General features: G+C 53.6%; 1 protein-coding gene across 1 annotated transcript in view; it reads left to right on the top strand.

Moving 5' to 3' along the window:
• Positions 1-24,114, top strand: part of TMEM132E (transmembrane protein 132E) — a 52,894-nt gene that overhangs the window by 15,924 nt on the left and 12,856 nt on the right. The gene's annotated exons all lie outside the window — the stretch shown is intronic.

The raw sequence follows: 24,114 nt of genomic DNA, 5'->3' as shown, positions 1-24,114 counted from the left end.
CCCTGCAACGCTCATCTGCATAAAACCATCCTGGGTCTTGCCTTTAAAAGTCTTCAACTTTTCTCTTCTCCCTAAATGCCCCTAAAGGATTTCTGTAAATTGCTCTAAGTAGCTCAAAACATTGAAAAAAGGAGAAGAAGAAGAAGAAGAAGAAATAATAACTTAGTGATGGGCTGCCTGGCTGAAGCCCCCAGCGCACACCAGGCACTCAGACACATGGCCCCTCTGCTCCAGACCCAGAACAGGGGAGCACTGCCTCTCAGACCGAGCCTTGCTCCTCCCTCAGGCAGGAGACCACCCAAGTTGGGTGCGTCTCCCATCAGATTGGGAGCTCCTGGGGGCAGCAGCAGCCCTCCTTTCACTGCCCCCTACCAGACTGGGGACTCTCCCAGGGGGCAGTTGTGCCTCCCTCATCGGTCTGGGGGCTATCCTCGGAGAAACTGTGCCTGCCTCCTCGGACTGGGGATTCCCTCCGGGCAGGGCTGCAGGGAGCTCTCAGAAGCCCCTCTGATTCTAATTTTCCTTGTTCTGCAGCCAGTTCCCCTACAGAGCTTCATTCCCCACACTTCATTCCCAATTAGAAATCTGGCTCCTGATTACTAGACTGGGGTGCTCCACTGATTTAATCAAGCATTCATTCATTAATTAATTCATTCATTCTATTAAAGCTTCCCAAACACCTACTGTGTGCCAGGCACTGCCTCGATGTGTGTCCTTCTGCAGACTTAGCCCCTTGGAGGCAATCCTGTGACCAGGGTCCTCAGACATAGACTTAGTTCTCCTTGGACATGAATTCAGCCTCATCCCAACTACCATCATGACCTCCCGACCTGTTTTCTGTGTCAGCTGGAGAGGGGCCCCTCTGAGGGTGGGGGCAGAGGCCAGAGGTGGGAGGGCCCCACCAGCTCCAGGGAAGTTCCCCTGTGAGACCCTGGCTTGGCTCATCCTTTCATCCACAATCTCCACCCATAACCCCCTCCTCACTTCCTGCCCATGGAGCCCTGCATGTCAGAGCCAGGATACCTTGATCCCAGTACTCTAATAATTCCCAAAATGAGCGAGTCTCTTCCCTCTCTGGGCCTCAGTGTCCTTTTTTGAGATGTGATAGGGATGAATTCAATCAGTGATTTCCTAAATTTTTTTCACCAGGAAATAATACTATATATAAGATTTAATATGACTTAATACATAAACTATATATAACCCAGATTATCTGTGACACAGATTCAAGCAGAGTTGCTGGTTGAATGGAGAGTGGCGATGTTTTCCTGAGGTCCCATCTGTCTCCCCTTCCCCTGTCACCCCATGGCTGCCCTGGAGACACCAAGGAGTCCAGTTGGCAAGTCCTTGGTGCGTTTAATCCATCCCTGAGGCCCTTCCACTGTGTAATTGAGAAGTCTGCGTACTGTCGCTTGATGGGGCCATCCCTTCACCTCTCTGTCCCCCCTTCCCTGGGTCCCCACTGAGGGTTCCAGTAAAGGTGAAGCCCACGAGAAGAACTAGCTCTTGTCTGCGCACCCAGCTCCCCAAGGACCCTTGAAGGAGCCCAGCCCCTGACTAAAATGCAAGCATAAGAGATGCTCAGAGACTGCAGACAGGCCACCTTAGGACAGCCCTGGGGGCGGAGCGTGGATTGTTCCAGATGAGACACAGCCCGTTTATCATCCTCCCCGCACTCCCTGTGATGTGCAGGAGGAGGACAGAGGGGAGTAAACACAGACACAGGCCTCTGCTTCCGCTCCCATTTAATTGGGACCCAATTAAGTGAATAATTGTTACAACTGTGAAACCGCCTTCCACCAACTTGGAATTGCAAGCCTGCAGAAATCAGCCTGAGTCTGCCGGATCCAGGCTGGTCGAAGCCCTGGCCCAGCAGGCTAGGGCTCTCACAGGGCAGGCAAGGGGTGACCAACGTAGAACCCCTGGCCCCCCAGCTGGCAGTGACCCAGACCAGCCCCTGCTGCTGGAGCACAGCCTCTGGCCTCCCAGCTCCGTGGTCCCATTCAGCCAACTGCATTGACCCAAGATGTGGACTCCCCGTTCCAGATCCCACAGACACTTGCTCCATCCAAGTCCAGGCGGAGGGGAGGAAGTGCCACAGTTGAGGCCAAGACAAGGGTCCCAAGGAGAAGCTGAGAGGGAGGGAGCCAAGTGGAAAATTGCAAACCTTAAGCAAAAACATACAAGGAATGGGGGAGTGGGCTCCTTGGGCTGCCCAGAGGAGGTCTCTTTAGGAGAAACCAAGATGGAGGTTTCTCCACAGCAAGAGGGTGTAGGAAAAGCAGAGCAGGCATGATGCATGACATTCAGGAGGATCCTGGAACCCGTCGTAAGAAGCACCCCTCTGAGGGCACGCGCTCATGTTGCTCAGCCACTTGCTGTCCTGGGCTCCGTGGTCAGTGGCTGGAGCGTGCAGTGCATTCTGTCCCCACCTTCAGGGTGGGCTTGTCTGATGGTGGCCCCTGCACTGGGGCTTTGAGGACATAGAAACCTCATTGGTGACGCCCATAAAGAACGGCTGAGGCTGCCGCTTTCACTATACAGTGCGGGGGGGAGGGGAGCAGGCATGAGTTTGGGGAGCCTCTGAATTCCCTTTCTCACAAAAGGGAAAACTTCCGTGAGACCAGAACAACTGCAGGCAGCGGTCCACACTCCTGGCTGCTCATTCAGCAGTTCTTTTTTACATGCGGTGCTTGGGGTCCCAGCGCGAGGAGATTCTGAATTCACTGGTCTGGGGTATGGCCTAGGCTCCCGGGTGATTCTAAAGGGAAACGAGACTTGAGACTCTATCAGAGAAAGATTTAAAACTAATGGGAGTGGGGCAAGAATCACCTGCTCGGGACCCACCCAGACCTTCTGAATTAGGGAGGCTGGGGAGAGGAGCCTTGGGGGGCCTGGGAAGGAGGAGGAGCATAGACAGGTGTTGATGATGGACCCGTCCTACTTTTAAATGATTTGAAGAGACACCTTTTCTCTTTTGTGTGTGTTTTACCTCCTCATCTTTCTCTCTCTCACTTAGTCCTCTGTTTCAGGATCCAGAACTCAAGGTAACATTCTTAGAACCATTGGTTAGTCTCATTATACACTTTACAGGCACTCAGTAAATACTTACTGAATGAATGGTAGGTAAAATCTGCTTGGTGGGCCAGCCTGGGAATGTAACTACTACTGATAATGTTGTCTTTGTGGAGAAAGGTGTTGAACTGTGTTTCCAAGCTTTGACAGCCAGGCTTTGATAGCCAGTTCCCACTGAACTTTTGATAAGCAGCCCATTTGTAAGTCGGGGGAGAGAGAGAGAGAATGTTCGAGAATGCTCTGCCCTGGGTGAGCCTGGCAGAGAAAGCCTGATGCTTCCAGCATCTGGGGCAGGAAGAGCCCTGGGTCCAAGGAGCAGCAGTGTGGTCAGACAGAGCTGGGGTCCCAGGCTGGAGCTGTGACCGATGCAGAGGGTCAGGGTACTTTTCACAAGGACAGCTCTGGCAGAACAAAGATTCCAAGCAGGAAAATGACCCAGAGCTGTAAGGGGGAGGGCCATGAGGTCATGTGACCACCTGAGCTGGAGCTCCTGGGCCCAGGCCCAGCTCCCAGTGGGCACTCTATCCGTGTTTGCTGTGGGAAGGGGGAAGGCCTGGCCCCCAGCAGGGAGCAGGTAGAAACCAGGAGAGGAATGGGGTGGGGAAGTGTCCCTCCTGCCTTCTCACAGTGTGGGATTTGGACAGTAGCAGCCCACAGGAATCCTGGGAAGTGTCACCAGAGACCAACGAGGGCTCTGGCTTGCATTTCCAAATGTTTTCCAGAGACCTCAATTGGACCATCACCATAGTGTCATTAAAGAACACTGTGGAAAGTCGGAAAAAGCAGAAGGGGTCCCGGTGCCTGGGCAACGCGTCCCCTCCCATGTGCCCCTGTAACGTGCAGGAGCTGGGCAGCACCTCCAATGAGCTTCGATGGTCAGCCTCCAAGGGGCAGCCATTAAACTCAGAATGAGGGGCTCAGGAGAGCCCCCCAGCTTCCGGGGCTGCTCCACCCCCAACCAGGCTGTCTCTGCTCAAGGCAGGCTAAGCTCTGCAGGGAGCTCTGACCTCTGGTCCAAGGCTGTCTTTGTCCCCAAAGTCCCAGCCCTACTTCCTGCTGAGGGGGTCTCCAGAGAGGCAGCCATTCACAGGGGAGCTGACCCCTATGGCCTTGGGGGAGGCAGGCCGTCCCTGACCACACAGGGTGACAGTGATTAAATGGACCAGCAGCTGGGCCTTCGGGCCCTCCCTGCTGCTAATTTAGGTCAATTAAGCCAATTTGTCTTTGTCGACTTGAAGTCCTTTCTCTGTAATGGCTCTGGCCCCTCTGGGGCCTCAGAGAGAGGCAGTTCCCTGGCTACATGGCTGCCTCTCCCCCAATCCAATCCCAAAGCCCCAGGCTCCGGGGTGTTCTTGAACCATGTGACCCCTCCCATCGCACCGCCCAGGACCTCCACAGCTATCATCCCTGCAGCTGACCCATAAGGTAGATCAGGCAGGGTTAATCTCCATTCCACAGATTAGCAATTAGGGGTCCTCCAGGGAGGGGACGACTCCCAGTTACTGTGAGTCAGTCAGAGTGAGGCGGGGCCTGGGGCTCATCCACAAAAGGGCAGAAGGACCAGCATTTTAGGTGAGGGTGGGGTCAGAGGCCAGATCCCCAGACTGACCCTGAGTAATGGAGCTCACACAGGCCCCTTCATTCCTCTGGGCCTCAGTTTCCCCATCCCTACCACTGCAGAGCCTGCAGAGGACATTGGACCAGGACCCTACCAGTCCCACATTCGATGGACTGCCCTGAGGTGGAGGGGGTGCGGGGGGAACGGGATCTCTCTCCCATGTCAGGGAAGTGGCACGCTCCCTCTCTAGCTCTATTTGGAACAGTGGGAGCAGATGCGACACTGCCCCATTGGACCAGCAGGGACGAGGACAATCCAGAGCTTCACAGTGTCCCCTGAAGGAGGCTGCAGCTCAGGTTTTATCCCCATGGTGCCAATCTGGGCCTAGCACTCAGAGCAGAGGGTGGGCAGGGCCCAGGGCAGTGGTTTCTGGGGGAGGTGGGTGGGAGGAGAGAATGGGGACCCTGCACTACCAGAGGCAGCGTCCACCCTGGAATTGGCCAAACTTCCCTTTCAGACCCCACCGATGGCTTTCTTAACCCACCCTTGTGACCGGAGTCACTTACATCAAGGGCAGGAGAGATATGTGCAGAGAGATGCGAGTCACCTCTCAGGAGGTCTTCCCAGAAGTGCTGGTACCAACGCCAGGGCCAGCGCACAGGAGGGCTTCCTGCAGCTGCCAGGGAGAACCAGGGGCCTGTGCCAGCCTCCGGTGCAAAGCTCTCGCACGTCACCCGGTGGCTGCATCTAGGCTGACAGACAGCAGAATGGGCAAGGGTCAGGATGCTGGATAGTGACAAATGGAGGTGAGCCACACCTCCCTGTCACCTTCTCCTGGGTCATCCCCTTTGAGGATAAGCCATACTGCATCTCAGTGTGTGACCTCAGGTTCCCCAGCCTGTGGGTGGGTGCAGGAAGCTAGAGGGTGACAGACTCTCAGACCACCTGGAGCTCTGGGGCAGAGGCTGTCCAGGTTGGAAGGGACCCAGGGAAGGGCTGGTGGGGAGACTGAGGCCCAGACAAGTCCCACAGGGAGAAGATTACTCCCCTGCCAACACACTGTGCAGACATGCCCCGCAGAGGCTCAGCTGAGTGTCACTCTCCTGGTCATATTTAATGCACCTTCAGGTTGTGCCAGATACCGTGGGAACTGAGGTGTGTGCCATGCCTGCCCCTACACAGGTGGCCTGGAGACACAGTATGGCAGACAGGGATGCTTAGTGGAACTTGGCCTGGAGCCTGAAGGGGGCACTCAGGGGCCATGCCCTCTCTGGGTGTGGTATGTGGATAGTCCTCCTCTAGCCAGCTCTGTTCCCTGGGTGTCCCTGTGCACCCCAATGCTGCCTTCAGCCTCTTCAATGCCCACTATGCTCAGCCCTGTGCCCCGTGGGCAACCTTCCTCCAGGGCCCTCTCAGACATGCTCAGAGCACTGAGCCCAGACCTGGCTGCCCATTTACAGCCTCCTACAGATGTCCCACAGGCCACCCACCAGGTGTGGGCCCCACCTGTCCCCCTGCCTCACTCCTTCCGCCCTGAGGACAAAGTGGGAAACCTGCGCTACCTCTCCCTCTCCACTTCTTCTACCCACCACACACACACCCCTGGCCTGGGGTCTGGTCGACTCTGCCACTTTGAAGTAATAGCAGCAGTAGTTGTTATGCACTGGTGCTTACCCAGTGCCAGGCATTTTACATGTATTAACTCGTTTAATCTTCACAGCCACCCTGCAGACAAGGAAGCAGGCCCAGAGAGGGTGGCCACTTGCCCAAGGCCACACAGCAGCTGAGTGTGGAGCAGAGAGCAGGAGAGGAAGACAGACCCTCTAGTCTGTTCTTCAGAACAGCTCATCAGGAAAGTCTTCTCCTTCCTGGCTGCCACCCCCCCCCCTTTGGCCCCCTGTGTCTGTCACCTGTGCCACTGCAGCCTCATCCGGAGTGTTCTGCCTGGCCCCAGTCCCCCCACTGCGGGCCACCTCCAGGTGAGCTCTTTCCAAAATGAAAATATGACCATGTCACTGACATCCTTCACCTTAAATAGTTTCCATCCCCCATTCCTATGCGTAGGATGGAACCCTCCAGGATCCTCGGGGGCATCCCAGGGCCCCATGATCTGGCCTTGCCCATTCCCCTGCGTCGTCACCCACCTCTCTGCCCTCTCCCCCTCCCCAAACACACACACCCCATGTGCTTACCCTCCCAGATGACCATCAGCACCTGGACTCACTGAGCACAGAAGGTCCCCAGGTTGTCAAGGTGACCCACCCACCCCTTCTTCTTCCTGGCAAACTCCTACTCAGTCTCCCAGCAGAGGGTCTCCTGAGCTTCTCAGGTGGGCTCCATTGCTCCTCGATCTGCGTGCCCTTAGCAGCTTAGCTGCCTGTGCGTCTGTCCCCCTCAGAGACCAACTGCAACCTCTCTGGCCCACCTGGCACATGGAAAGCCTTTGAAGGACCCAATAAAGGAATGAATGCATTTTGAGGAAGGTAAAGTCCTAAGTCTAATAAGAATGATTTATTATTAATATCAGTTGCTAACATCAATTACGCAGCCCTTCTGTGCCAGGCACCATGCCTAACACTCGCATTTCAGCCTCGTGGCAACCGCATCAAGCGTCTATTACTGTTGTCAGCACTTGAAAGGAGCAGCGTCTGAGGCTCAGCAGTGTTGAGCAGCCGCTCAAGGTCACACAGCTGAAAAGAAGCAGGACAGAGATTCAAAGCCAGGTTATCTGAGTCCAGAACCCAAGCTGCAGACTGCTACTGCTGCAACCCAGCTGCCCAGAGCAGCCCAGGCTAACAGGGCGAGCCTGCAGGGGCCAGCAGATGTGTAGGCAGCTCTGAGAGGGACATGCCTGTACTCTGCTGCCTAAAGAGCTACTTGTATTTCCTAATGCAATCAGCCGTGAAGTCCTAAGTGAGCAGACTCAGGTCCCTCATCCCTGACTGTCACATGGGCAATTGGGGCCCTCAGAGCATGAACCAAATGATGAGTGAGGTTCAGCCCAGCTCAGCTCCAGAACCACGTGGCTCTTCAAAGCTGGGCCCAGCAAAGGTGTCTCTTTTTGGAATAAGAAGTCAGGTGTACTCAGCATCTGCACCTCAGTGGGTGGGGTCAGGCAGGAGGAGGGATGGCCCCTTCTAGGCCAGTTCCTATGGGGTTTTTTCCCCGGACATCCAGAGCAGGCCCCATGGAGCCAGCCTTCCCCAAATACACCCCCAGGAGCGGAGCAGCCCGACCCTGTCCTGCTGTCCCACTTGGGCTGCAGACAGGGAATGGCCCTGTGCCTCCAATAAGCTGTGGCTTTGTCTAAAGCAGAAGGGCTGAGACGACCCTTCAAAGTGCCTCGTTAGCTCCAGGATTTCATGCATCTAGGAAAGATTTATTGACCAGCTATTGCCATAATGCCACATAACAAACTGCCCCAAAACTCTGTGGTATAAAACAATGGCTGTTCTAGACTGGTTGGTGGGCTGGACTTCAAGCTGCTGGTTGGGTCCTGGTCTGTTCATGCTTCTTGTATCCTCTTTGGACCAGGTGCCATTTGAAGCTTATTCTTCTCATAGCAAAAAAGGCCCAGTTGTACAACCACATTTCAAGCACCTACATGTGTCGCATCTACTAAAATTTCATTAGATGAAGCAAGTCCCACAGCCAAGCTTCAGATTAGGAGGTGGGGAAGTATACTCCCCCCGCCCCTACCAAGGCCATGGTAGAGGTGTGACTACCTCACAGAATCTCACAGTTGGAGGGTCATTCAGCAAACCTACCACCTGTGTAGAAGCTCCTGTGCAGCATCCTCAACAGAAATCATCAGCCTCAGGTGGCTGGGATCCTTCCAGGGATGGGGAGCTCACTACTTCTATGAGGCAGCCCTTCTATTGCTAGGCTGCTCTAACCCAAAAAAATTACCAACTCATTTTTAGTTACAGGTCTACTTCCCCAAAAATTCCATTAATTGATCTTAGTTCAATCAATATTTAAGGAAAACTTACTCTATGTCAGCTGGGGACTGGGGCTACATTGATGAGAGTCACTGTCCACGTGCTCTTGGGGCCATAGACAAGGAGGAAGGCAGACAAGTGTGCAGGGTGACAGGTGCTTAGGTAGGGGACCTGTGATTATTCTGGGAAGGACACCTAACCTTTCTGGGGCAATAGACAGATCTCTTCCCCAGCACTCCTTGCAAATGCTTTGGTGCTTGTCAGACCTGGGTTTGAATTCCAGATCTGTCATCTATTAGCTGTGACCTTGGGCATGACTTGGCTGCAGCATCCTTCTGTATAAAATGGAGATAATGGATGCCTGCCCTCATGGGAGAAAGGAAGCTAGAGTACATAAAGCACTTGGCACCTAGAAGAGCTCAAGAAATGGCATTGTCGTTGTCAGTGTTGTTAATTGCATGCCCCAAGATGGAATTAGCATTAAGCACATCTGGAGTCATGAAGTTAAAATTGTGACCTTCAGAAACAGACATCATACTTGTTCCCGAGTTGGCATGAGCAGAGAACTTTTGGGAGGGTGACTCCGTTTCCTGCCTTCTTGGGGCTCCCTCTCAGAAGCGAGGACCAGAGGCCCTCAGCCACAGGACCCAGCAGTGGGCGTTCGGAATACAGAAGATTTAAAGCACATCTTCTGAGCAGAGACAGGGGAGTGGGTGGCCATAGCGTCGAAGAGGGTATCATCTGTTTTTGTGCAGCCTCTTCCAGAATCAGAGGGCTGTAGGGAGCCTCAAAAGTGTCTAACTGAATACCTGATGTTTGGAGCTAGAGGTCAGGACAGTAACGATGTGTCCTAGATGCCATGGTTTCCCCTCCACACTCACAGCAGACACCGTTCATCAGTTACGGCTCTCTTCTTCCACAGTGTGGACTCCGATTCAGAGTCATTGTCATCTCAGACTCCTTAGAATGAGAGAGAAGAATCTTTAGACCAGCTTTACTTTACAGCAGCCCAGACAGGCTTCCTAGAGGAGGTGGGATTTCAGGGTCTTTTTAAATGGTGGGTGAATCACAGGGAGCAGAAGAGGGGAAGGCGTGTTCTAGGTGTGGAGTGTGGGGGTGCAAGGGGAGTGTCCTGTGCTCAGCTCGGCACGTGGGCTGGAGGAGAAGTCACCCGGTCCGCTCTGCCCTCAGCAGCCCTTCGCAGGTGCGTGGCGATGGGAGACAGGAAGAGGAAGGCCACTGCAAGCAGGAAGGGCCATCAGGTGAGGTGGGGCTTGGGGGGAGGTACTCGCCAGGGGTCCCTGCCCCTCCTCTTCAGGAAGCTGGGAGCTGAGCCTGTTGGGATCCCTTTCCCTTCCCAGCTGGGCCGGCTGTGGGCCAGGTTGCTGAGATAACATCAGCTCAGGAATTAATTATAGCACTTGCTTCTCACTATGTATCAGCCCCTCAGAGCCGCGGCTTCATCCATCTCCCCTGATTTTGCCTTCCTGTCTGAGTGTACATGGTGTGTGTGTGTGTGTGTGTGTCCAGGAGGGGAGCAGGGAGGCAAGGCCGGCTGCCACCTCATGGTATTGCTTCCCATGGGGTGGCTCCCCATTGCCCATGGCGTGATGGGCAAACTTTTAAAGGCATAGAAATTATTATTCATGTAAAAGCCTCTGAAAATCCGTGACTACAAAAGCTGCTCAGGATCCCTGGTAGGGCCTGAGACCCTTCCACAGAGTCCCAGGGCTCCAAGGAATACAGTTTGAAAACTGCGACAAAATCCACAGGCCCCCTTGCCTGGCCTTCGAAGCCCTTGGCCCCCTGGTGCCACCCTGCCTGTCCAGTCTCAGCTGTCCCTGTTACAGGCCACTCAATCCAAAGCTGCCTTTAATCCCTGGCCCATTTGCCACCCTGTTTTCTCCACCCTAGAGCTCCCTGACCCCACCTAGGGCCCGTCACCATCAGTTATTGAATTTCCACCCGTTCTTCAGGACCCAACTACTCAAATCACTCCTCCCCCTTCTGGGGTCTCTTGTGTCGGCATCTGGCTCATCTTAGAACACCCAGGAGCTCTGCACGTCTCTGAAGCCTCGCAGCTCTTCCTGCCTTTTAGCACTGGTAATTTATGTACTTGTCTGGTCTCCCAGTTGGCCGGCGAATTCCTTAAGGGCAGGAGCTATCTTCTTTATCTCTGTCTCCTGGCAGTTCCCAGAACGTTCTCGAGCAGAGAAGGGGCTGAATAAATATTTATTTGTTGAATATCTTTATTGAGTGTCCGTTACAAGCCCTAGTATTGTACCAGGCAGTCAGGCTGCATGGTGAAAGGCCCCGTCCCTGCCCGCAGCAAGGCTCTGTCAGAAAGAAAGCAAATCTACAAACCCACATTTGCAGTACAGACAAATAAATAAATAAAGTGCAAAAGATGTGTGTGAACAGTGCAGAAGTCAGTGCCTAACCCAGCCAAGAGATGGTCAAGGAAGGCTTCTTAAGGAGGCAACACCTGGGAGAAGTCAAAGGACAAGCAACACTTATCAAGTGGTTGTGTGGGGAACAGCGCAGCAGGCAGATGGAACAGCAGGTGCAAAGCCAGAGAATGCAGAGAGCATGGCTAGAGCTGCCCAGACTCAGGCATGTGGGTTGGGGAGTAGAGAGGACTCAAGAGCAGGGGCGGTGGGGGAGGGGTCAGATAACTCAGAGCATTATGGGAAGAAGGACGCACTTGTGGGAACATTGGGCTGGAAAGCAGGAAGGGAAGCTTCCAACAGTCCTCCTGAGCCACATACCATAAGACAGTGTGGTGCACGGGGCAGGAGGCAGCTCTGAGCCCTTGGGCAGGGCTTTTCTCCTCTCGGAAGCTCAGTCTTTCCACCTGTAAAGTGGTGATTTGAACCAGAGTCTTAAAGGTCCCTGGCCAGCCCTGAGTTAGAAATGCCAATGGAGCATCAGCTAGACAACTGCCAATCAATCAATCAATATGGTGCCAAGAGAAACCAGAGCAGAGCTGATGGGGGCGGGTGCGGGCAGAGCCTGGGACAGTGGGTGGATGCGGGGAAAGGTTTGGGCATGCAGGTGAGGAGGACCCGTGAGCCTGGGTCTGTGAGAAGCACTCCGCATATGTACGTAGGTCTTGTGAGCCTCATTTTGTAGATGAGGAAGCTGAGGCTTAAAGATTAAGTGAGTTGAATCCAAGGCTATGGCTTTGATCCTCTGAGCTTCTCCTCAGCTGGCAGGCAGCTCTCATCTCCCGTCCCCCTCCCCCTACGAGGGAAACTGGACAAGGCCTCATAGTGTCCCATGCACATTTTGCAATTCTCTCATTTAGGCCCTGTCACCACTCCATTGGGCAGAGACAGAAGGAATGGTTGGACTTCTTCTTAGGGTGGCAACTGTACCAGTTTGCTCAGGACTGAAGGACTTTCACTATTAAACCTGTGACAGTCCCGAGCAAGCCAAGACAAGACGATCACCTGACTCATTCTACGAAGTCACTCCTGGCAGGTGGCAATGCCCTAGTCCCCGAGTTTGCTCCACTCTCAACGCACACACACCTTCCTTCCTGGGGGTCAGCTCAGGGTGGGGGCCTCCCTTCCCAACCACCCAATTCTTAAGGCTTCCTACTGCCTGGCCTGAGAGAGGGCTGCCGCAGACTCTGGTGAGACAGGAGAGAGCTTGTAACTGAGTCAGGGAAACAGCCAAGGCTCCAAGCACAGCCAGAGGCCAGTCGTGGCCCCTCCTCCAGTGCTGACACCCCAGCAGCCCCTCGGAATGTGCACTGCCCCGTCTTTCTTGGATTGTTTCACTTTCTCCTCCCCAACAGGAAACTCCCTGAACTGGGTCTTGGCTCCTGTGACCCAGCTCTGTGGACCCCCACCCTAGGAATCAGGAGTCTGAATTCCAAACCCTGTTCTGCCCCTAAACCTCCAGGACCTCAAACAAATGTCTTCCCATCCCAAGGCTCCATGAAAATGGGGCTCAGAAGAAGGCTCACCTCTCGGGATTATTGTGAGAGCATCAGAGGTGGTTCACATAAATGCTCTGTGCACTGGCAAGAAGGTCATGCCCACCTCCAGCACAGGTCTAGGAACATAGTTCGGTTGACCAATACACCTGTTCCCCAACTTCCAGGCTCCAATGTCCCAAGCCAGGGAAATCATGAGGGCCAGCAGGGCTGAACCCCAGCTCTCTGTCCTTGGGCAAGCCTCTTAGCATCTGCTTTGGTTCCTTTCTTGGCAAACACAGTGCTGTTTTTTCTCGGGGTTATTGTGAGGACCTGTGACACATTTAGCCCAGCGCCTGTGCTCCATAAGCAGCCTGTAAATGTGAGCTGGGCCCCTGCACACCCTGCACCTCTGGGACCCTGCTGCTCATGAAGCCTCGACCCCAGACCACGGCAGAAAGGGCTGGAGGGGTGATGTGGTTCCCTGGCTCTCCACCGGCCCTGCCCTCCCAAGGCCTGGCCCCAAATCCACCGCCACCCACGCGCTCCAGCACGCGCACAGCCTTGCTCTCTCACACACTTTCTTTTTTCATTGTTTGTGGCTAATTGTTTATTAGGAGATGCAGGCGGCTGCGCCAGTGGGAAGGCTCAGCTTGCTCTGCTATAATTAGGATAATACACATTAGTCATTTAGTGTAACTCAGAGAGCAGCCCCCTCCCCCACACTCCCCTCCCCCGCTGCCGCTGCGGCAGCTCCATCAGAACCAGGGCCAGGCTGTACAGGTTTGCACTGGATCCCCCGGCCTCCCTCCCACCCTTACTCCGCATCCCTCGCCTCTGCTCACCTCCTTCACCTCCTACTTCCATCGCTTTGGCCATCCTACCAAGAATGGGGATTTTCTACCTCCTCTCTCTCTCTCTCTCTCTCTCTTTCTCTGTCTCTCTCTCTCTCTCTCTCTCTCTCTCTCTCTCTCTCTCTCTCTCTCTCTCCCGCCCCACCCCCACCCCCCTCCAAGCCTTCCCGGGCAGCCAGAACCAGAGATCTGGTTAGGTAGGTCAGCAGAGTAGGGAGAGTCTGGGTCTCCAGGCCCCGGAGTACAGGCAGTTCAGTGAATGCTGTGATCTGGTGGGAAGGTCCAGGCCTCCCCCCACTCCAGCCTGCCCCCCCGCAGAGTGCCCTCCTGGCTGCCACCCTCCCCTCTTCCCTGTTGTGAGGGCCGGGCCTTGGTTTGCAGAGGACTGGACCAGCAAGAGCAGGCCTTATCTTCAAATGGCCCTACCCATGAGCACACCCGTGCGACCCCACTGCCCATTCCCCAATTCACTTATAGTCGTCCCGAAATCCATGAAACTAGGCCCCCCGGGAAGTTAGTGTGTTTTGGAGGGCAAGTGGAGGGTCCCATAGGGCTGGCCGGAGCAGAGGGCCCTCTGCTTCACTGGCCTGAGTTGGAACAAGGGGCTATTCCAACAGCATCCTTCTGTTCCCAGTCCCACAGCCACTGGCAGACTCCAGACCTGGTAACATATGAACCTCCTGACCCCCCTTCCTCCATCCTTGAGCCCCAACCCAACGCTCCCAATCACAAAAGGGACCTAACATCAGGCCCATTACAGCTGGGCAGACTGCAGTCTGGGGTCAAGGGGTTGTTGCCGGGGGCAAGGGTGAGGATGAGGCCCCTTTTGGATTTTCAGAAATAAACAAAAGAGCTGTTCTCAGGGATAAGGGATGCTTGACTGACAATTCAAGGCCTCCTTTGTATTCACAACCCTGTTGGAGATTCTGGTCCTGGTCCTGAGATCACAGATGTAGACAGACCAATGGACAAACATACACTCACAACTCACAAGGGCAGGCTCACGGAGCAGTGCCGGAAGGGGGCTGGACTCACTGTGTGCTTGGAGTGGGCAGGGCTCCTCTCCTAGACTTCTTCCCCTCTGCTCCCCACCTCCATCCCCCCAAACCCTGCCTCTGTGCTCCAGGTTCCTACAGCCCAGCAACACCTCCAGCCCAGCGGCACCAACCTGGTTGTACATCTTGAGTTCCTTGTCCCCAAACGGTCTGCACCACTTCCTCCTGGGCTTCCCCTTCTCACCGCCCCTCTCTGTCATGGTCCCTGAGGCTCTGCACCCCAGTATGAGAGCAGAAGCTGCTGGGAAAGGGGTGACCCTGGCCCAGCCAGTTTCTCAGGATCAGGAAACTTTTCCTCCACCTCCCCTTGGGACTCCTTCCCTCTGGAGGCCAGGCTACAGAGCTAGCACGAGGGGGGCCCTGAGACCAGCAAGGAGCCAGAAACCAGAAATTTGGTCCCCAAGAGTTTCTGGTCTGCCCTGCTGTGCACCAAGCAGGGCTTCCTTCCCTGGGCCTAAGGGTGCCCAGGAACAGAGCTAGCTTGCAGGGGCTGTCCTAGCAGCAGCTTTTGGGAGTCCTTCTGGTGTCCTGGTCTTCCTTGCACTCCAGGGAAGCATTCCTAGCCCCGAGTTAGCTGGCTTGGGTTCCTTTCATTCAATGTAACTCCTCCCCTCCTCTCTGTCTCCCTCCGTGTGGCTCTAATTTCCTCCATTTTTCTCAAAGATGAGAGCTTGCAGCTCAGCAGCAGGCAGCTGGTGGAGAGAAGGATATTAGGCTGAGGAAGCAAAAGGAGTGGCCAGGTTAGGAAGGATGTCCCAGGATGGTAGGGCAGGAGTGCCTGCAAGAGGAAGACTGGCACAGACTGCAGGTGTGTGTGTGGGGGAGGGGGGCGCAGAGGCGTGCAGACACAGCCTTCCAGGGCCATTCATGGGGTTCTGGGCTGGGTGCCGGGGATAAGGAAAGCCACAGGCCCCTATCCATGTGGCAGACAAATCAACCACGAGAGAATTAGGGTTGTGTTCATTCACGTAGGGGCGGGAGCCAGTCACTGGGCCTCGGAGGATTTCTGGGCCCTGTGATGATAATAATTTAATTTAATTTATTTAATGATCAGGATAATAACACCCAAACAATAGCTTACATTTAAAGAGAGTTAACGCTTTGCAGATGATCTTACAGCATTTCATGCTCACAGCAACTCAGTGAAAAAGGGATTGCTGTCACCCCGGTTTAGTTTAGGAAACCGAGGTAGGGGGAGGCTAAGACACTTGCCCAGGATTTTATAGCTAATAAATGACAGAGCCAGTCTGATGGGAGCCTTCCTGACCCTCGATTTCTTCATCTATAGAATGTGGGGAAGGGACACTGCCCTCCCTTCTGCTAAGAAACAGGGAGTCCCCTGGCACATGGCGTGGCCGATCACCAGTACTGCTGAGAGTAAGCAGGCAGGGGGTCTGCTGGGAGGGGATTTATGGCAAAATGAGGGGAGGGGGGGTGCCCCTTCTGCTGGCCCATCCCCCCAGCTTACTTTTTCCAACATTGGGTTCCAGCCAGGGGTGGGGGTCAGGTGGGTGACAGTACTGGGAAACTGCCTCTCCAGGACTTACAACCTCTGGGGAAGCTCCAGTTGCCCCTATTCCCGCAGCCCCCAGTGCCCACCACAGGAATGGTGAGATATTACATATATACTGGCTGCCAGTCCTGCCCCGGAGCTCCTGCTGTTTCAGCCTAGCCCAGGCTACAGGCACACGGAGGCCTTCAGTGTTGGGGACACAGAGGCCAGAGGAAACGGGTGCCACCAGGCTGGTGAGGGAGACACTGCTCTGCCCTGGGGAACAGCTTTGGAAATGGGGTAGCAGGTGGAGGAAGGAAGTATGGAGGAGGTCAGGTGGGCATGGGCATCTCTCTCAGACCCCAGAGCTCAAGGTCTTCTGCTGGGCTCCTCCTCCAAGAGGTGACTTCCTGCAGCTCCAGCCTTGGGTGAGGATATGCCTATATGGACCAAGGTATATGGCAAATTTGTCAATGTAAAAAAAAGACAGAACCAGCCAGTGCTAGGTGCCAGGCTTGGGGAGCAGAGCTAGGGCTAGGTTTTAGTCCCTGCTGGCTCCCTGGCCCACCATCCTTGTGCAAGACCCAACACTCAATGGTTCTCTGATGATAATATAGCACCTGGGATGCTTGAGGGGCCCTGTCCTAGTCGGGGGTGGGGGGGACAGTGCAGGGGGAACACCAGGCCCAGCTATCACCCCTTCTTTATCCAGCTGACCCCTGCATGGTCCTGAACCCACCAGGACTCCCTGCACACATGGCCCCTGCTCACCCCTAGGTTGCCCTAGGCAGGGCAGGAACCATATGTTTCTCCCAGATGAGGAAACTGAGGCCCAGAGAGAGGAGGAAACTGCCCAAGCCTAAACAGCAGATCAATGGCTTCCCAGACTTGATTCCAGGGCCCCCGACAACTAGTGCTCCTTCCCGCCTTGGTGCCACTTTCAAGATCCTTGGGACACTCTGCTTTATGTGTCAGTCATCTCTGTGTTTGTCCTGTTTAACTTAACAGATGTTGGCAGAGACCTGCCGTAAGCTAAACAACGCACCAAGTGCTAGAGGAGAACAGCTCAGCACTTTCCTCCTCTCAGAACTAAGTGACCAGCAAGTGTTAAATGAATGAATGCATGAACACTGGCTGACTCTGTTCCAGAAACTACACCAACCAATTTGCTTCCATAGCCACAGCAACTCTAAGAGCTCGGTTCTATTATCCTCATTTTACGGGTGTGGAAATCAAAGCTCAGACAGGCTAAGTAACTTGCCTAAGGTTACACAGCTAGGAAGGGTCACAGCTGGCATTGGAATGTGAGTTTTTATGGCTCCCGAACCACGCAGGTTCTTCCTTCCTTTTATTTATTTATTTTTAATTTATTCTCCTGTATGGATGTGTGTGTGTGTGTGTGTGTGTGTGTTTAATTCTTGAAACAGCTTCAAACATTTTTCCTTCATTTTTAATGGCATTTATTGTTTTCCTTCTAATTTTATACGCGCTACATGTTCACTGCAGACAACGGGAAAATACATAAAAGCATACAGTAAAAAATAACAATCACCCATAATCCTCACCCCCTAGAGATAACCACCATTAGCATTTTGATATATTTCCTCCCAGAGTCTACATATTTTTATATAAAATTGGTAGCATGCAGTATTGCCAGTACTGCAGCCTGCTTTGTTTACTCCAAACTATTTGTGAATATTTGCTGTTCTAAGTAAATATTTTTCTAAAAAAAACAACATTTGATCTATAATGGCTGCATACATACATACATCCTTAGATATTCGCTCTTATTTGACCACACCCTGCTTCTGGGCATTTAAGTCGTTTCTAATTTTTTACTAATAAATGTAACATTGTGGTGAATATCTTTGTACATAAATCTTTGGGCCAATTTCTACTTATTAGATTCCCAAGGGGGAGTTATTGGGGCAAGAAGCATGAACAGTTTCAAGGCCTTTAAAACATACTTTGAAATTGTGTTCTAGAACGATGGCCCAGTTTACCTTCCAACAGTAGGGCACGTGACCACCGCAGTTCTTAAAACTCTTGCTAACACTGTGTATTACTAATTTAAAAAAATGAAAACAAGAACCTTTCTCAAGCCATATTTTTCCCACTGCAACACCCCCTCTGCAGTAACTGGCATATTGGTTGATAATTCCCCTTGTTGCCAATGGGAAGACAGAGCCCAAGATCAGAAGTGACATACTTGCCCTGGGTCAGATTCCTGGACTAGCTGAGAAAACACAGGACTAGAACCTAGGCCTCCTGCCTCTTGGTCAGGGCCTCCTGCTTGCAGTCTCAGAGGAAAGCTTCCTCCCCTGCAGATCTCCTGGGCTAGGGACTTCCCGCTAGTTCACACCCCTCCTGCAGACCTGGAGCTCTGGGTTGGGAGAGGTCACTAGACATAGCCTGGCCCTAAATATGAACCACATGGCCCTTTGATCCTCACCACCTGCATCAGCCATGGCTCTTGCTCCCTTGCACTTGATCGTCACTGTCCGCATCGCCTAGTTACGCCACGTGAGCTACAACCCCTTCAGCATCTCCCAGCCTTTCCTGCTTAGCCCTTGTGTTTTCCCAACTTCTGTGATGACCACAAGGCCCGGGATGCCTGGTAAACATACAAACGACCAGGTCTCCCCTCTGCAGATTCTGACTGTGCAAGCCATGGTCTGGCCCTAGAGTCTGTTTGCTATTGTTGTTTGTGTTTGTCTTGACTGATTATTCAGGCAAGTTCAGGAGCAAGTGCTAAAGGATCCCCAAGCACTGACTATCGGTGTAGTGCTTACACACACACACACACACACACACATGCACGCACACACAAGGGCAGGCGTGCACACACAACTTAGCCCCCTCAGGCCCCTTCACATGCCCTGCTGGGCCCCTCAGCTGCAAATTCATCAAAGCTAATGACCATCTATTTTTCCCCTGATTTGCAAGCGATTAGTTTTAATTTGGGGGCAATTAGAGGTAGAAGCAAGAGGCATCTGATCTTGATTAGAAGCAGGGAGATGGCCAGAGGTGCCCCCACCTCTAGCCTGCCCAACCCTAGCCTTCACACAGATTAATTTATATATTTACTGTTGGGGAGGAATGCTGGCCTCTGTGCTGGGAGGGAAGGTGAAAAGATTGTCTGGGGCTGGCCAGGGACCCCTGCTGTGCTCCCAGATACCTACAGCCAGCCTGAGATGAGAAGGGGGGCCTCTGCCCCGCCTGTGGCCCTCATAAGAGGATAGAATTGACATTTGTTAAGCACCTGCCGTGGGAAGCAAAGCTGGTCCAGACCCAGTGTCTGCCCATATCCCAGTCCAGCTGGGAAGGCCAAAGCATAAACAGCTACATGCCTTCTAGTGTTGGAGGTGACGGAAGAGACCTCAGCACAGGTGAAGGGGCTCCTAGACCTGCATCCTGCCCCCAGGGAACATTCACAGAAGTAACTAATGAGACAGCTCATTGATAGTTTGCATCTCACACTCATACCAGGACCAAGCTCCTGGTCAGTCAGAGCCAGAGCTGGACAGAGCAAAGCAACAGCAATGAACTACCAGGTGGTGGCAGTGAGAGGAATCAGGGAAGGCTTCAAGGAGGAGGTGATGCATGGGCAAGACATAGAAAGATGAAGAGACCATCATACCCTACCCTCTGTGCAAGTCTTCTCTTGGGTGCTGGTGGGTCTGGTATCAATCTGTGGGGCCAGTGAAGCCTCTATTAATGCCTCAGTCTCTTCCTAGAACAAGAAGGGAAGAATGAAGCTGCTTTCTCCCAACTGAGCATGGCTCTGGAATGGGCCCAGGAGCTGATGGGAGAGGGGACTTAGGGGGATAGGAGTCTAAGCCTGTTGCATTGACATCCCACCCTTGGTTACCAAGCTATAAAGAACTAGATGTATCCTCCCAGGGTTGAGAGAGGAGGATCTCTTCAGCTCAGCTGGGAAGGGTCACGTTCCAGGCACAGTCGGGGAGGGGCTGAGAATAACACCTCAGCTGCCATCATTATCCCCATGGACAAAAGCTGCATGACCCCAGCCTGTCCTCCTCGCCCCATATGGTGTCTCCACATCATAGTAGGGAAACTGAGGCAGAAAGGGATGGAAATAGCTGATCACCATGTGTTTATTTGCTTGGGCTGCCATAGCAAAGTATTTGAGACTGGTTAGCTAAGACAAGAAACATTTCCGTTCTCGCAGTTCCAAGTTGGTTTCTAACTGTGTCTTCACACGGTCTTCCCTCTCTGTGTGCCCATGTCCTGATCTCCTGATAAGGATACCTGTCATATTGGAGTAGGGTCCACCCTGATGACCTCATGTTAACGTCATTACCTCAGTAAAGACTCTGTCTTCAGACTCAGTCACATTCTGAGATCCCAGGGATGAAGACCTGCATATATGAATTGGGAGGGGCCACAACTCAGCCCTAATACCCACCATGAGCCCGAGAAAACATGGAGAAGCCCCTTCTATAGAGAGATGGCAGCAAGGAAGGATCCCAGGGCTGGACCCAAGTGAGTCCTGAGGCGCCAGGCTGTGTAGACGGGCAAATCTGACTGCTACTCTGGGGAGAGCCAAGGCCACCGACAGGAAGAGAGTGTTAAGTCTGGTCCGCAGGGTGAGCTGGGCCAGAGCGCAAGTGCAGTAGGTAGAGAACACAGTGCAGTCTGGGGAGAGAGTGGAGCAGGTGAAAGGCGGGGGTGTCTGGGTTCAGAACCAAGCCCAGCAACTGCTCTGGGCTGCCTGGTGGGGGGCCTGAGGCAGGGCCTGAGGGGCGGGCATGTGCAAGCCCAGTGTATGAGTGTGTGTGTGTGTGTGTGTGTGTGTGTGTGTGTGTGTGTGCACCTCCTGTTGTGTGGAGTGTGTCCAGGGCAAAACAGGTTCAGGCTGAAGCCCCTCTCCCCGACCTCTGCACCTGGCCTGACTTCAGCTCCATGTTGATCCATCCTTCTCCCATCTGTGTTCCTTCAGAGAACCTTCCAGTAGCTCTTCCTTCCCAAGCCCATGCCACGCCCCGTGATGTCTGGAGTGAGAGCTCCATGCAGACAACTCCACCAGCCTCACCTTCCTACCCCCAGCCTTATAGGGCCTCCCCCAGCTCCCTGGAGAAACTGAGTCCCAGAGAGGTCAAGCATCTTCTTTTAGGCTCCAGAGTAAGTGAGGGGAAGAGCAGAGGTGAGTGCGGAGGTCTCAGGGACGTGCCCCCCGCATCCCACTCCACCACAGAGGAGGCTCAGGGCCCCAGAGGATAAAATGACCCATGGGGACGATGGGAAGGGACACCATCTCACCTGGCTCCCCTTCCCGCGAGCTAGCTGTTTCCTTATTACAAGTTGCTTCCTCTTCCAGAATCTCAGTCTCCTGATGTTCAAGGTTGTTGGGAGGGGTCAAGAGCCCTGTGCCAGGAACCCTTCCCATCTGTGGCCGCCCAGGCCCATCTTGGGTGCCCCAGGGAGGAGGCCCTAGTTAGCCCATGGCCTCCTCGTCAGTGCCAGGGAGCTCATTAAGAGGATTCCATGCATTCAACCGAGACTTGTCTAGCGAGGGTGAGGTGAGCGTGCAGACACGTTTCTTCAATCCCTCCACGCCCCTCTGAGTCTGCTGCCCATCCGGTGGCCTCACTCCCAACTCTGTCGCCAAGGGGTCCAGGTGGCCCACCGTGAGGGTGGGGCAGTAAGAGGTTCAAAGGTGACTAAGTGCCACTTAGCAGCCTCTGGGGGCTCCCGGGGATGGTAAGTGAGGCAGGGCCCGGGGTGCTGGCTGCCGCCTCCCTGCCCGGCCCACCTGGACTGCGGAGGGAGCACTTGCAGCTCACTGACTGCCATCGCCCTTCTCCGCTGGCAGCAGGACCAGCACAGGGGCCCCTCCCCGCCTCCGCCCGGACGTCCCACCGCACCCACCTGTGTCCCTCCTCCCTCCTGGGTTTTCCAGCTACTCTCAGCATCCCTGTGAACAGGCTAATGTCACCACCTCAGGTTTAGAGGTGAAAACGGAGGCTCAAAATGGAAGCAATGTGCTCACTGAGTATGGCAAGGAGGAGGCTTGAACTTGAGTCTGTCTGCTTTCCTGCTTCCTGCGGCTTCCAAAGCAGCTGTTTGGCTGCTGTTCCCTGGCTCGGGCCATTGTCCTGGACTGCCACACCTGTGCCTTGGGGCCAGGTTCGTCCCAGGTGGCAGGGGTACTTCTCAGAGACTCTAGGAGTAACTGCGGGGCACCAGACAAGAAGGCGCTCCTGTCTCTCCAAACAGCTTCCTGTCCTCGTTTGGGACTCAGGGGCCCACCTGCACCCGCCATCAGCAGTGGTGTGCCTTGCAGAGCTGCAGAGGGTCTAGTGGGGAAGGGTGGCCTGAGAAGAGAGCTCTGAGATGGAGGGAGCACTCAGGTAGTGAAAGCATGGTCTGCCCAGAGGACCAGAGACCCGCGGTTTCCCCTGCTGGTCCTAAGGGCTGCTCAGGAGGCCTGCCAAGGCAAGAGGCCACCTCTCTTAGAACAACTACCCTCAGGGCTTTTGTTGTGCCCCGAGCCAATCGCCTCCGTTCTAAATGGGGAAATTAAATCACAGATTTAAAAGATAGGTTGCAGGTGCCAGAGCCTCAAGAACAGGGAATTTTTAGTTCATTGCATTTATGAGAAATTGGGTGTGAATGTTGGTGGAACGGCCAAGGTTTAGTTGATGGTGGTAAAATGAAAAATGTGCATAAACTCCCGGTATCCACTGTAGCGTTGATTAGAAGAATCCTCCTTAGAACATAGATCTCACTCAGTGTAGACCAACCGTGACTCTTTGAAGGTTTGCTCCGTGAAAGTCCTTGTAGATAACTAACTCCCATGCAAGGCAGGATAAGAGGTTCCTCAGAGAGGGCAATGCTCTGAGGAAGGATCTGGAAATTGAAATTGCATCTCGAGAGGCTTCGTGGAGGAGGTGACTTTGGAGGAAGATTCAGATGTGGATGTGTGCACATAGGAAAGGAGAGAATTTGACACAGGGGGCACACATAGCATGAACAAAGGAGGGGGGATAAGGCAGCATCTGTGAGCACTAAAGCCAGGAGTTGTCCAGTTACGCTGGCAGTGGGGGCTTGGGAAGAGGATTCCTAGGGAAAGGGGAGCCTGGAATCATGTTCTAGAAGGCCCTGAATGTCACGCTCAGAGTCTGGATTTTATCTGGTAGACAGAAGGAGGAGACCCTTTAATAATACTTGCATACATTTGCATTGTGTCGCAGTTTACAGAGCACTTTCTTATTTGATTACCAGAAACAAAACAAATGACCACACACTGTGAGGCAGCATTATTATTATTATTACCCTGATTGCAAAGGGGAGGAACGTGATTCAGGGGTCCACGGGAAGATCCAGAACTGGTTCTCAAACCTGGAACCTCCAAATCTCGGTCCTTCCTCTGACAGTGTCCAACATGCTGAGCTGGGAGTGAGGGGCCAACAAGGTCTGATTTCCATCCAGGAGAAACAAATCCTGGCTGCTATGTAGAGAAGGGGATGCCAGGGAGGGGGTGAGCTGGGGAAAGGGGAGACTCAGACGGTGTTGCATTGCCATAGCAACAGGAGTGAGGCCAGAACCAGGGCAGGGGCCTGGGAATGGAGGACAGGGGCAGCCTGGCACATACCAGCGAGTCAAGAGGTGGAATTGCCAGAGCTTGGCAGGATCCCACAAGGATGAGGGGAGGGGCTGAGAGGAGGGAGAGGTGAAACCCGAGGCCCACACCTAGGTTGGGGAGACTAAGGATGGAATTCCCTGTGCATACAGTGTGGGGGAGGTATAGGGAGCAGGGGGTAAGATATGGATCCCTGGGAACCTGTACCCTCTGAGGCAGCTGGACCTGTAAAGGGCTTGCATGGGAGGGTCAAGTGGCTCCAGGTTCAAATCCTGCTGCTGGCCCCTTTAGGGGTGAGTTACTTAAGCGTCTTGCACCTTTATCTGTAAGATGTAAAAAATAGGTTCTCAGAAAGAAGATGTTATTGATTTAAAAAAGAACCGGTTCAATCAATGGAGATTGTAATTATATTTGCTCACAGGATTGATCTGAGGATCACATAAGCTAATGCTTATTGAGCCTTCAACACTCCACTCCACTGTCAGCCCTTCTGCGCACGACTTTAGTAAGTCCTCATAATGGCACCTTGAGGCAAAAAAAAAAAAAAAAAAAAGAATTTATACTCATTTTACAGATGAGGATGCAGGGGGATAAAACCTCTTTAAAGCTTC

Source organism: Furipterus horrens, unplaced genomic scaffold, assembly GCF_987537825.1.
Source record: "Furipterus horrens unplaced genomic scaffold, mFurHor1.1.pri manual_scaffold_11, whole genome shotgun sequence".
Taxonomy (NCBI): Eukaryota; Metazoa; Chordata; class Mammalia; order Chiroptera; family Furipteridae; genus Furipterus; species Furipterus horrens.
This window is presented reverse-complemented; position numbering and strand designations above follow the sequence as displayed.